This window comes from Panthera tigris, chromosome B1 (assembly GCF_018350195.1).
Source record: "Panthera tigris isolate Pti1 chromosome B1, P.tigris_Pti1_mat1.1, whole genome shotgun sequence".
NCBI classification, from domain to species: Eukaryota; Metazoa; Chordata; class Mammalia; order Carnivora; family Felidae; genus Panthera; species Panthera tigris.
In genome coordinates this window covers 71,533,111-71,546,156 of record NC_056663.1, presented here as the reverse complement: position 1 = coordinate 71,546,156, position 13,046 = coordinate 71,533,111, and the positions used below count along the sequence as shown (strand labels likewise).

Sequence of the window (13,046 nt, the reverse complement as noted above, 5' to 3'; positions counted from 1 at the left end):
AGTTCTTCAGATTTCAGTGGGAGAAAATGTGCCTATCATACGGAGCTCATGCTCTCCTCTTTCGTGCTAAAAAGGTGTTCCTGATTTATAAATTTTTGGGGATTTAAAGCTGTTTATATATAGCTCATTGCATTTGTTAACATGTAAATCCCTTTTAAAAGTTCTTTTAAAAATAGCATTAAAACTGTAATAAAAGTTACAAAATTCTTTCAGCATACGTTTCTTTAAATGTTGTACTGTACTGTAACAGTTATTTGAACTTGGCATGAAAAAGTTGAACAAAGAGGTGATCAGAATCCCTGCAGCCCCTCAAACTCACAAAAAAATCTACACTACCAATGGCATTTGGGGAGCAATACTACAGTCACTGGGTACCCCATGTGCCCAACACTGTTTTGAGCATTTTGCATGTGTTTAATCCTTAGAGCAACCCATTGGTAAATACTCTTATTATTACCTCCATTTATTTTATTTTATTTTATTTTATTTTATTTTATTTTATTTTATTTTATTTTATTTCATTTTATTTTTATTTTTATTTTAACTTTATTTTAATTTAATTAATTTAATTTAATTTAATTTAATTTAATTTAATTTTATTTTATTTTATACTTTCAAACTGTATCCAGCTTTATTAAAGATACTTTTCATTAACAATCATGGTATTTCAGGCAGGGCATAGGGAGACAACCACTAACAGTATACAACAATTTTTGGGTTGCCTGTGTGGCTCAGTCGGTTAAGCATCTGATTCTTGATTTCAGCTCAGGTTATGATCTGACAGTTTCTTGAGTTTGAGCCCCACGTGGGCTCTATGCTGACAGCGTGGAGCCTGCTTGAGGTTCTTTCTCTGCAACTCTCTCACTTACATTCTCTCTGTCTCAAAATAAATAAGCTTAAACACACACACACACACACACACACACACACACACACACAACAGTACACAACAACTTTCAAATTCCCTTCTTCAATGGACTACCAAAATCAGAAAGCCTCTATGAAACCCACTGAAGTCTTCATCTGATGTTCTGAACATCAAAGTGAAGGTTGACATTTCACATGTAACATGTTGTTTAACCACCTTTCACAAGTGGGCCCTGACTTTCAGGAAGTGAAATGAAAATGGCAGAATTACCAAGATCCACAGGCTAAAAAAGAAATGGTTTTACGAGATGCCATCTCCGTGGTGACACTGCAAAGTCCAGATTGCCTGGTGTGCTGGGGACCACTTCCTGGGCTCAGGTTCCAACAGGTCTTTGGGTTTAAGGGAGTCAAGTCTATGGTGAAGGCAGAAAGGGAAAAGAAGTCATAAAAAATTGAGGAGGAAAGCTGGTAAACGCAAGTAAAAAGGACCAGCCAGATGTCTGAGGCTGGACACTCCCCTTGCATGCTTTTGGCTTCTGCAATCTTGCTTGCCTCTTACATCAGCCAGCAGCCAGGAACCGGAAACTTGACTATACTAGTCCTGCCCAACCCGGAAGCAAATATAATAACAGATCAGTAAAACCCGAGCCAGAGGCTAGGCCTTTGAAGGTAACTCTGCCGGCCAGCAGCGGTGCGAAATAAACAGTCTTTTATGATTTCCTGAGTGTGTGCTTCTTGTCCCTTCCTGGGCACCAAGTATTTGCTGTAACAAAATGAATTTCAGTTTTTCCACACCACAAATGTTTGTGCCAAGGTGGCTGATGTGTGTCAACATCAAGGAATCCCCCACTCCTGGGAACCAAGAGGAAGTTTCTCAAAACTATAAGGCAAAGGCGTTTCACCCCTGTATCAATCCAGCTTCGGAAATATTCTATTAGTGACATGGGCCCTTTCCCCAAACAAAATGAAGCTTTCTGTATACTACCAATATAGTTCAAAAAAAAAAAAAAAAGAGAGAGAGAGAGAGAGAGAGAAAGGAAGAAAGGAAGGAAGGAAGGAAGGAAGGAAGGAAGGAAGGAAGGAAGGAAGGAAGAAGGAAAAAGAAAATCCTGCATTTTTATAAAACTGGATGAAAAACAGTATTTCACCAGGAGTAAACAGTTGTCAAAAATGCACACACTTCACTTGGCGTCTCCAGGACCCTCACCTCCCTGTGCACACCTGGTCTGTTTGGGCATCTCTGTTTTCCGCAGGGTTGTTCCCATCCTCACCAGTATTTGCTTTTCCCTTTTCCTCTTTGGGTACCTTCTCTCCTTTCTTCACAGGGGTCTTTTGAGGGTTGCGCTCTGGCTTTGGAGGCACAGAGAGCCTGCAGACCTTTTCTGTGGCTCATCCTTCACCTTGGCTTTCCTTCTGCTGGCATCCCCTTCAACGATTCTCTTAGGTATGGTAGTCGCGACAGGGGGATGTAGGTGCTGGTTGGGGGGACGCAGTGGCCCTCGTTTTAGCCGATCCGGGGTCGTTCTTGCCTCTTCTTCACACAGCTCCACCTCCATTTTACTTAAAAGGAAATGGAGCACATAAAGTTTGGGTAATTTGCCAAAAGTCAAACAGAGAGTGAGTGGGAGAGCTAATAATTATACATGGCAACTAGGTGCCAGAACCTTCGCTTCTAAGCAGAATGTTCTGATGCCTAACACATTATAGGCAAGCAAAGCAGTTGGCAAGGGGTGAGCTTCTGATGAGAGTTTTAACATTAGATTATTATCTGTCAGGTGATAAAGTTCTAGTTGGACAAGTGTGCAAGGAGTGTGGGGGAGATATGACAGGTGGTTTTAGCCCTATACCTTATGACTAATACTGAAAGGCAGGATTTGGAGGGCTGGGGCACAGGCAGGTGACAAAAGCAGGTCTAGAGAAAGAACACGTGATAAAACGCAGTGTAGGTCACAAAGCAACAATCATAAGGATAGAACAAGAGGATCATATATGTAGTAGGAGAGATGTCGTGATAGCAATCAGGCCTTCTAAGTATGAAAGGCTTATGCTCTGCCTGAAAACCAGATTTGCCTCAAGTTTTCAGGTTGTGGGACTGTTTAATTCCAATAGTATGCTTTGATGGGCCATAAAAGTAAGGATAGAAAGTCATTTACTGTACCTTTCCATTAAGGAATTTTCTAAGAGTGCGGACTCCTTGGATGTGGAGGGAACCCTCCGAATGTGGCCAACCTCGCTCTCATGCTCCTCACCTCTATCAACTAGCAACTTCATTTTATTTGTAGCAGTTGTTGACTAAAAGAACTTTTACTGACTTTCCTTTTCAAGTCTTCTAACAAGGTCTGCCAGAAATACAGGAGACCCTGGTTTCCCATCCTAGTCTAGGTCTGTGCTTCCATTGTACCTGGGCATAATCCACTGCCATTCTTCTGTCTGATAAAATTTTGATGGCTTGTTCTCTTGTCAAATAGATTATGAAACAATGCATGTCCAAGACTGCATCTCCATCCACTCCAATCCCCGGCAGCCAGGCTAGAGCTTTGCCAGACGGCAGGAGTTCAGGATTGTCGATGTCCTTCTTCCGGGGGCGCCTGGGTGGCTCAGTCAGTTAAACATCTGACTCTTGGTTTGGGTTCAGGTCATGATCTCTCATTCATGGGATAGAGCCCCACTTTGGACTCTGCTTGGGATTGTCTCTCTCCCCTCTCTCTCTGCCCCTCCCCCACCTCCCTCTCTCAAAATGAATAAATAAACTTTAAAAATAAGTGATGTCCTTCCAAATACTAGAGAATCTACTGGGGAGGAAGAATGATATTTGCGCAGTTTCTAAAGCATCTGTGTTTTCCACTTAGCAGTTTGTTCTTTGTGCTGACTGTGGAGTTATTTATTGAAACAGCCTTCTCTTCACATACACATGCACATGGATGGTTAGTACCAAGTTGCAGTTTGAACAAAGCTTCACTGAAAATATGAGGGAAGAGATCAGATGGGAATAGCTTCAAAAAAAAAAAAAAAAGAAAAAGAAAAAAGAAAAAAAACAGAAAAAAATGTAACATTAAAGTTCATTATTATTCTCAGGTGTCTGAATTTCACTGATTATACTCAATCACAGCAATCCAGCAGTAGTCAAAAGACCACTCAGAATCTCTGCCATCTTGTCTCTTTGCCAACTTCTGGTGTCACCAATTCTCTGTTGACCACCGGAGGGATTGTCTATTTCCTTTTAATCTCAGCGGAGGGCAGGGGGAGGGGCTGGGGGAGTAGAGAGGATGACAATTTATTATTATTTTAAGGGAAAAATTTTAAATTGTTAGCAATTATCCTTGCTATCAGATAAAATATTGTTGATATATATGAACAGATCTCATCATTCATTCAAGGGTATATGCATATTTTCTTCTAAATGGTGCCATCAAAAGAAGACTTGAGTAGCAAAAGATATATATGATGGATTTATTTTCATATAGCTCCAATATATATACTCAATTTGACTACTGCAGTAAAATGCTATTATTAGAGCATAAGTATTTTATAATCCATTTTATTCATTTAAATTAACCTAGATTTCCCCATATATACCTTCTACTCTCCCCACTGGCACAAGGGTGTGTGACTGTGTGTATATGTGAGTACGTGTATCTTAGAGAATTTAGAAGATGATATTAGCCAGATTTAAAACAGTAATTATATGTACCTAAAGAAAACTGACTCACACTTAGATATAAAAATTTGGATTTTAAAATCTTGAAACTTTAACTGGATATTCCTTGACTTTTTATTTTTCCTTAAACAGAACCAAAACTAGTAACAGCCTTATTTGTTTACTTGTTTCTGTAACTCCCTAATAATATACACATTTTGCTTTTTCATACGGTTGTAAGAGAAAAAAATGGAAAAAGATGCCAACATGTCTCGATCTGTGGGCTTGAAATAAGAGAAATGCCTGGCAAGTCCTGCACCCACTGCTGTCAAGGTGCTGGCTTTCAGTGTTAAAATTCATGCTTGAAGCTCAATGAAGATCTCACAACGCTCACTGCTTAGCTCTTGCAATGGTGCTAATTCAAAGGTTTACTCAACTTTTGTTGCTATATTTTCCCTTTCGTTTTAAAGGAATTTTAAATTACATAAAATTTGTATTGCATCATAAATCTATATTTAACAAAAAGGCAAAGTCTTAACAAGTTTCTAAAACTTTCAAAAATATGAGATCCCAACAATTTTGCTAAATAATTAGCACTTCAATCAGTATTTTGTATATATAAAATATTTTATTGTCTTCAACCTTTTCTTTTTGTCAAAAGAAGAAAAATTACTCTGACCTTCATTCTAGAACTAAAGCATCTATTATTTCGGAAATTTAATCACCCAATATTTTTCTCAAAATTTTTAAATGTCATGACCTGGGTTTGCCCATTTAGTTTTCTTTTTTCCCCTGGTAATTTTTTCCAGATGTTTGCCATAAGCAGCAACTACTTTAAGTGAAAAGAAAACAAATCTTTCTCCTGGTTCTCACTCAGTAATTTGGGAATTACACATTATTTATATGGGATTGTATATCTTTGTCTACATTTTAATGACTGAATTCAAATAGATTTTTCAATTACTATCTACTGTATTATTTTAATCACTCAAAAATCATCAAATTGTTAAAAATCATTTCTAAAATGTTGCTCCTTATTAAAGCACAAGTTAAGCTAAATAACAACAAAAGTATCAACACTTTAACATCACTAACATCAAATAATATTTCCATAATGGAAAAGTACCATTCTCCAGGCATAAATTATTTATGTGGCCAAACTTGACTGAAAACAAATATCGTCATGACACTGAAATATGAAATCTTTATTTGTTCTTCCACTGTGAGGCATGATCTATTGGGGGTCACCAACATAAGTGTACACAAAATAACATTTCTTTACTAATGGATTCCCAAAATATCCCCAACTCCCAACGTTGTAATGTATGTATATTTCTCTTCATGTTTTTATGTGTGAATTCTTCCCTTGGGAGATTATACACATGAACAGACACACGCTTGTATGTATGTATGTATATATATATATAGAGAGAGAGAGAGAGAGATATACACACACACTTTTGGAAGAAATACTTATATATTTACTTTTTGAGATTTTTATATATGATATATGTGATATGATATATACATAATATGAATACATAACATACTGCATAATATTAAATATATATTATATATAATATGTATTTATGTTTTCAATAGTAAAATTTTTGGGTCCTAATTAATGTGTGAATTTAATCTGCCTACTACTTGCATAGAATCTGTCAACATTACTATTGGCATTGCATGGAGATTCCCATATTCTGTTGGTATCATACAGCCTATTTTTCCTTTTGATCTGTAACCACAATCTAACCACTCCGTTCAAGAAATGATAGTGTCTCTTCCTCAATTTGCTGCAGGGCAAAGATCAATTACCTTAGAGAAGAATTTAAGGATTCCTATAATCTAATCACTTCTTTTATTCAAAAGGATTTCTAGTTCAACTTGATGTCCTTTCCACTCTCTCTAAACTAATCTCCTTGATGTTTTGCAAACACACTGTACAAACCTGCAGCTGTAAGGTTTTGTTTCAAGCTTCTATGCTGAAGACCTTGCCTTCTCTCTGTTTATCCAAGTTCTACAAATCTGATCTGCAGGATTCAACTCAGTTTAGACATCTCCAAAACTGTGAAAAGTTATTTCTCTTCACCTTTACTGAACTTTTTTTTCAATAAGCTTTCTGAAACTTAACCGTGTATTAGTATAGATGTATATATACCATATTATTAATATATATGTACATATAATCATGTATTAGTTTTCTTTTCTCTCTTTCTCTCTCTTAAAACAAAACTGATTTAGTGGATTTTGTTGTAGGAAAGCTCCCTTTAGGCTCAGGAAGTTAAAGGGGCTAGCTTGAAGATTTTAATTTACTTTTAACAGAGACAGAAATTTTGCCAGTGCCTTAGAGAGATGTGCTAATTTATTGAGGACCTCCAAATGGTCACTGACAGAGTTCATATTTAATTGAATGGTACACTGTGTTTTGGTAGCATGAAAATTTTAAATTCATTTAATACTCAATCTCCATGAGTATGACATCAGGGGGGAATTTTGGCTTAACTTCTGAAAATACAGCCTCATCCTGGGATCATTGTCTACTCAAGTTTCATTTACCTTTCAATCCATAATTAAAACTCTAAATCTTTTATTGTAACGTACAACTGCAGTGGAGAGATTAAAAATCGTCTTTCCATACCATATCTCAGTTAATATTATCATGTTATTTATCAAACCATCCCCAAAAGATTTCTTTCTATACAAAAATGCATCCCCTGCTACAAAAACAGTTACCAGAGGCCACTGCTCACTAAACTTCAGGTTCCATCTGGGATAAGAGGAGCAAAATTCTAGAAGCAAATTTCCAACAACATAGGTTTTCAGGTTATCACTTTGAAGCTCTGACCATTTTCCTCTCCAACAATCTGACATCTACCTCCTGAGCAATTGGATGTACCATGGGGAAGGTTCTTTGTTGATTCATGGCATTTTGGAGAGGAAATAGCACTGATATATATATGTGCTCTTACCAGAAACATGTCATATTTTACACTGTACAGGGTTTCCACAAATGTATTCCTCTAGCCTGAGTCTTCTCTGTACGAATATGATAAACATGGCTTGAAAAGCAAAACCCAAAAGATGATTCCTACTTGCTCATTTTGCAGGCAGTTTACCAAGGGCTGCCAATTAATATCTTTTCTTCAAATACCTCAAATAGCTTTATTGGGTCAACTTTATAGTTTGGCTTCAGGTCATTTTTCTGTCTCAGAGGAAAAGCACATCAGCATGAATCATGACCCATGACCATACCTGAGAGAATTAAGAGTACTAGGTCTCTTGTTCTGAGCCCCTCTCTCTGGAACAGAATGACAGTATTCTTTCCCAAGGTTATTTGTCATTTATGTGCTCCTTTTCCATATCCCACAGCTTCTGCCTATCTGTTTTTTACCTGGAGACTTGACCTCTCTAGGCTGTAGTTTCATATGCAGCCATGCCATCAACCCCTCACAGGCAAGTAGCAGAAATCTTAGTGTTCCTTTTGTCCATTCCCAATAAAGTGTGCTGTTAGAAAGGGAAAGATTAGAGGACTATCACTACACAGGCAATGGGCCAGGACTTCCAATTACTCCCAGGTGAGCCACATAGTGTGGAATCTTCATTCAGTCTATTTTTCCCCTTAGAAATATTTATACTTTCAGAGAAATTGATACTATGGCATGATTGTTTGCATGGTGGCTCTTCCCTCTTCCAGAACATACAAGTGCAGTCCTCGACCTGATACAGCTAGACACAGTAGAATAAGAAAGATATTTTTGAGGTGAGGAAGTCAGATAGTATGTGCTTGCATCATCCTCCAACATTCATTCTCATCCCCATATTCTTTACAAAGAATGCTTTGCAAAGGTGCTCCTCCACTATCCCTTATATTCAGATAAAATCTGAATTTACCCATGAGTTGGATCAGCCTTTCATACCTCTATCACACTCTTTCCATTTTTAATAAAGGTTTTTGATTCCAGTTTGAGGATGGTAGGAGATATATTAAGTCCATATGATGTTAAGCTTCTTAGCTCATTTTGCTACATTAGCAGCAATGACATGTCTCCTTGATCTGTGAAATGCAGTTGGTAGAATCAAATAGAAACACAATCTGTTGTTCCAAATCTTGGAGGGGATTGACTTCAGTCAAAGGGTAATAAAGCCCAAAGTAGTAATCATGCCTATTCCAGTCACAACCTATTTGAAGTCACATGGGGTCACTGGTAAGAGTTCCCCTAACCTACCTGCTAGCTATTGTCCTTGAAAATCTTACCCAAAGCCTTGTAATCTTTTCCTCTTGGCATTCTGGGAAGTGTTTTATACAGGAGAAAAGAATGTCACTTTTATACCCATCATTGAATAGTTTAAACATCTCTGTATTCTTATATTTCATATACCAAGTAGCCAGCTTCAGGGGCCAGAACAAGCCTCAGATTTTGCATTCCAGATTCCTTTTGAATCAGCCACTAGGCTTTTCCCAGATAGACATCTACATGACCCATTTAGATTTTTCTTCAGAATTCTTACAAAGATTTCTAAAGTTTCATTCTCCATAGAGAGATATTCCTAATTGTCCTAATTGAAGGCTCATTTGATTGGACACACAGCAAGGCTATTGACAAATTCCAATTGTCTGTGAATATCCACATGTTATTCTGGTGGTGGGAGTCCCATGCTTCAGTATCCCCAAGTATAATGTCTTCTATTATGTCCATTGTGTGGACTTACCGTGCCTTCTTCAACCAAAGATTTATCATTCACAGGGTGAATGAGGGCTCATTTCTAAACTGACTTACATCTTTCAGTGAAGAATTTTCCATCAGTACACCAAGAAGCTTGTTTTGCTTAAATAGAGAGGAAATAATGATGTTTGGGCCATTCAGTAATAGGAGCTCCCCATTTTGGGGATTTTGTCATGGCCCTAAATGCACAACTACAACCTGTTCTTGGATGCAATATATTCCCACCCTTCCCTTCCTTCAGAGCTGCCATTGAACATGCTTCCATAAAGACCATTTCCATTTTATCATACAGTCCTTCTGAATTGTTCTGTCTTTATTGGATGGCGTCTCTGACGTTGCAGCTGAATTGGGGCTTAGAATTATTTGATGTGGTTCTGTCTCCACTAAAGCCTGGTAACAGATCAATGATTGACTCCTATGAGGATCATCTGTAGTTGCTGCATTCAGCGACTTGCAACCCTAAACTTCCACTATTTTATGCTGAGATGCAATATTAGGCTTCTGTCAGGGAGACGATAATCTTCATACATCTATTTGACAATATTTTCAAAATTATCTGTGCTTTTTTTAAAGTTAAAATATTAACTGTGGATGAAAATCGGGTAATTCTAAAGGTTCTCACTTAGCATGACAAAATGGAGCAAAAGGTTAAATTGACTTATTTAAGCTACAAGCCATTAATGGCAAAGCCCTCTATTTTATACAGTAAGTGCATTCCATTATGGTAAGTGCATTCCATTCCTATCAGGTATAGGCGATGCCACAACAAGATGTTTTTGTTTTTCTTTTTTGTTCTCCAATGTGCAATTTCTTATTAATACTTATGTCATCCACTGCAGCACCAATACAACCTCCAAGTTGTTCTTTCAACTTCTGGATATTGCCCTACATAGCTTCAAGTTCCTATGTGACCTTGTCCCCTTTCAATAGGAGGGCTATGTAAAGGGCCCAAACATTTATTGATATCCACTATTATTGGCCTCAGGGTTGTATCACTGGAGGGTTTGCTGGTTATCATGTCACAAGCCTAGAGTTCTTTGCACCCACAATATTTCAAATGCTTCAGAACTATTCCATTTTTCTGTAGGTGCACAGACTCTGTATTTCCATCTTCATCAATTCCTAAAGAGGTAACATTTAAAGTTCTGCAATTGTGTGTTTAATTATATTTACATTTAAAACATTTGGGATTGTGTATTTAAAATTCTGGGATTTTTGTTTGGATGCTGAACATGGCAACCAACCAAAATTAATATTCATCCTGAATAGTCTCCTCCATTCCATGATGTTTACCATTCCATTATTTGTCTCTTGATCATTTAAGCAAAGAAATGAAGAAAGCAAGGATTCATTTGCAATTGATGGTACTTTTCAGCCAAGTGGTCCAACTGTCCTCTGGCCTGTTACTGTATAATACTGAGATGGTACTTTTGTAATAAAGTCCTAAATAAGTAGCCTCATGGGGCACCTGGGTGGCTCAGTCACTGAAGCGTCCCACTTTGGCTCAGGTTATGGTCTCACGTTTTGGGATTTCAAGCCCCACATTGACTCTGCTGTCAGTGCGGAGTCCATCAGATCCTCTGTCCCCCTCTGTCTGCCCCTCCCTTCACTTGCTCTCTCTTTCTCTCTCAAAACTAAATGAACATTAAAACAAAATAGCCTCATAGTACACTATGTTTCCAAGTTCCCAAAAGAACTTTGAGCAGAAATGATGCCCATTTTGTTTGCATGTTTGTTTCATATATCAGTCTCGATTTTACCTTGTGTTTCATTTTCCTTTCCCTTTCCTCATCAGTAATTTCACTTCTACAAAAGTGATTAGCAGACACAGCAGCCTCCTCTTTTCTATCATTTCCCCTTTCATTCATCTTCTTTATTTCAATCAATTTTGCCATTTTTCCAGAGGTCAAAGCTATATCAGGCAAAGTCTATGGATGAGATTGGTCTCTGCTTAATCTGTTTTAGAGCTTTTGCTACTTTTCACCAAGGGTAAGATGACAACCCTTAGGCATCAAAATCTCATGAAATCCATAATACCTATTGTTTTCCCAAAGTAATTCTGACCTATTGATTTAGGGGTCCAAAAGCTACTCCTTATACTGCTTGTGTTGCTCAATTCTCTTTACTGACTCTATGGTCTAGGGTCTCGCATCTTAAGTCTCAATTACAGGAAGTGAGGCTTACATTCTGAGAAGTTCTGTTCTTAATCAGTTACTTCTTTTATTACAACAATCCTTATTTAATTTCTTTTAAACAGTATATATTTGTAATGTTTAAAGCATAGGAATATCGGAAGATAAGTTAGTGAAGGTCATGTGAAATACCTAAAATTTGTTGTAATTCAGGATTCCTCAAGTCCAAAACATAGCAATTATCTCAATTATATTTTGTGACTTTCTCATTTTATGTTAGGCGTAGAATAATGTTTGTGGATTTTTCCTGATGGATTCAAATCAGTTAAATATTTTTTCAATGTGTTGAAAAAGAGTAAGAATAGTATCTCCTTGGTTTCACTTAACAAATTTGAATAAGTAGAGGAGAAAAGAATTGCAATACAAGAAGGAAGAAGCTGTCCTGCAGTAAGCCTGAGATTCAGTCACACTAATATTAGCACAACAAATGATTTTTCACAACGGTCACAAAAACAAAAACAAAAACAAAAACAAAAATAAACAAAAAAAACTCATGGCTTTGCAGCCAAATATTTTATGCTAGATTTTGGTCCACAGGGCAGAGAAATGAGTTACTTTTCACTCTGCAGTATCATCAGTCTTATATTTTCTGTTTATTGGTTTATTTACCTTATTTATTTTTTATTTTATTTCTTATTTCTTTATTTCTTATTCTTATTTCTTATTCTTTATTTCTTATTTCTTCACTTCTCATTCTCCTTTCCACTACAGGCAATCTTTCTGATGTGTTTTTATGTAAATATTTAATGTGATATTTTTGTTTACTTTTTAAATATGTATTCTCTTGAAGACATAACATACTTGCTCTGTGTGCATGCATATTCAATTTACATAAACTATTGCATTATAGAGTTTTGGAGTCTTATACATATATATGTTTTATATATTATAATATATATGTTATATGTATATATACGTTAAGTTTATTTATTTTGAGAGAAAGAGAGAGACACTGGGGGAAGGCAGAGAGGGAGGGAGAGAGAGAATCCCAGGTAGGCGCCATGCTGTCAGTGTGGAGCCCGACGTAGGGTTGGATCTCACAAACCTTGAGATCACAACCAGATCCAAAATCAAGTCAGATGTATAACCAACTGAGCCACCCAGGTACCCCAGGAGTGCTTTATATTTTAAACTTTTCTTTACTTAACACTTTATTTTTAAAGATTTATCAATATATCAGCATTTGGGGGGGGATCACATTTAATCCATAGTGTCCCTCTGCTGCTTAGTCTTGCATGGCATGTACCCATGCCATTGCCGTAGGTCTCCCCAATGAAGCAGCTTCTAGCCTGTCACATCTCTGGGAGAGAATTTCTCTGAAGTATTTGTCATGATAGGGATGGCCAGGTCATGAGATAAACATATTCCTCATTCGACTGAGTCCTGTCTAATTGCACTGGCCTGATCTCCACAGCACTAAGCACTCGCTTATAAATAAACTTGAAAACAACACCTTAAAACTTTTCAGATGTTATTCTCATGTGGCTGGAAAGGAAATGACACCTGGCAACACTAGAATGAATTTGGGGTTAGAATTCTATGACTTGGTGATTATTTCTTAAATGTTTTTGACAAGACTTCTGAATAATTCACCATTGTTTGAATATTCTGAGAGGCTGAAAG

General features: G+C 37.1%; 1 pseudogene; it reads right to left on the bottom strand.

The window, feature by feature from the left end:
• Positions 1-2,048: 2,048 nt before the first annotated feature.
• On the bottom strand, positions 2,049-2,423 carry LOC102964531 (annotated as a pseudogene).
• Positions 2,424-13,046: the final 10,623 nt, after the last annotated feature.